We start from the raw sequence: 1,866 nt of genomic DNA on the forward strand, positions 1-1,866 counted from the left end.
CTATGGAGAGATCTGAAGATTCCTCTTCTTTGGGTTTTGGAGGTGCCCAGATGAGGCCCAGTTGTGAAGCAGTACAAGCTGCTGTGGGGCCTTGGGCCTTCTTTTGGAAGTGCTGGGTCTCTGACTCAGCTGCAGTTTGTTAGGTAATTTTCAGATTGCAAAGGGCCAGGCCTTTCATATGCAAAAGGCTCAGCACACAGCTTAGGTGGGGTGGGGTCTCAGGGAATCAACAGGGCAAAGCAAGCATCTATGGCTGCTCCTCAGTCCTACCCTAAGAGGCCCCGAGTCTCAGTGCTCCGGTAATTGCTGCAAGCACCTCTGAGAGAAAGCTGCCCTTGAGTTCCAACTGATGCCAGACAGTCCAGTTTCTCCCCGTATGAGTCTGGGTCCCCAGAGACTCACCTGGAACTGGAATTCAGAGAAGTTGGGAGCTTGAGACTCCCTCCCGATTGAAAAAGACAACCGTGTCCTCAGCCGCCAGCCCTCTCCACGTGCGCTGCGTCCTCAGTTGCCAGCCCTTTTGGCCTGCGCCTCCATACCTCTGCACTTTACCTCCGCACCTCCTGTGAGTCTCAGTGCTTTTCTCTTTCCTTCTAGTTGTAGAATTTCCACTCAGCCAGCCTTCCTGTGGTTCTGGATGATGTCCGTTTTGTCTTTTAGTTGTATTTTTGAAGTGGTTTAGCGAGGCAGCAATTTCTAGTGTTTACCTATGCCACCATCTTCAGTATTTTTCTTTTGATGAGAACTTTTAAGATCTCTCTTGGCAACTTTCAAACATGCAATATAATATTTTAAATATAGTCACCATGCTGTGTATATAACATTTCAGAACTATATCTTATAACTGGAAGTTTGTGCCATGTAACCACTTTCCCTCATATTCCCCACCCCACCACCCATTTATTTACTTTTTCTTCTTGTTAAATATTTATGTATGTATGTATGTATGTATAAATATTCCATTTAAAGACATGTAAAAAAACCCCAAACATTGATGTGTTTGATATCAATGGTGCAACCCCAGACCCCACTGGGGGTGGGGGTTCTATATAAAATATAGCATATCCCATACACATACAGAGAGGAAGGGAGAGAGATAGAGAGTTAGAAACATCGATGAGAGAGAGACATCGATCAGCTGCCTCCTGCACATCTCCCACTGGGGATGTGCCCGCAACCCAGGTACATGCCCTTGACCGGAATCGAACCTGGGACCCTTCAGTCCATAGGCTGACGCTCTATCCACTGAGTCAAACTGGTTTCGGCTATTTATTTATTTTTAGTATGCTCATCACAACTGCAGCACACACACAACATTTATATACTTCCTAAATGTATAGGTGTAAATGTAGTCATTCTAAGTTAAAAAATAACCCAGAACATTTAAAAATTCCGTCCTTGAGTATGGAAGGCCAATTTTACAGAAATCAATCGTAGTAAATATTTATAATATGGTCATGAGAAAAATCCTAACAGGATAATTCAAATATACCTTTTTTTTTTGTACTGTGACACCTATGTACACCCAAGGAGAGGGCAAGGGGAGAGGTTGAGTGGGTGCTTGTCTTTTTTTAAAAAAAAAAAATTTGTTTTGTTGCTTAAAGTATTACAAAGAGTGTTACATATGTCTCCTCCCCCCAACTCCCTTGACATTACCCTGGCCTCCCCTACCCCACAGTGTCTTGTGTTCATTGGTTATGCTTATATACATGCATACAAGTCCTTCAGTTGATCTCTTACCCCCCAACCTTCCCTGGCCTTCCCACTGTACTTTGACAGTCTGTTTGATGCTGCCCTGCCTCTATATCTATTTTTGTTCATCAGATTATAATGGTCTTTATTATCCATACATGAGTGAGATCATGC

General features: G+C 43.6%; 1 protein-coding gene across 7 annotated transcripts in view; it reads left to right on the forward strand.

Moving 5' to 3' along the window:
• Positions 1–1,866, forward strand: part of CNTLN (centlein) — a 268,476-nt gene that overhangs the window by 122,366 nt on the left and 144,244 nt on the right. The gene's annotated exons all lie outside the window — the stretch shown is intronic.

This window comes from Myotis davidii, unplaced genomic scaffold (genome assembly GCF_000327345.1).
Source record: "Myotis davidii unplaced genomic scaffold, ASM32734v1 scaffold197, whole genome shotgun sequence".
NCBI classification, from domain to species: domain Eukaryota; kingdom Metazoa; phylum Chordata; class Mammalia; order Chiroptera; family Vespertilionidae; genus Myotis; species Myotis davidii.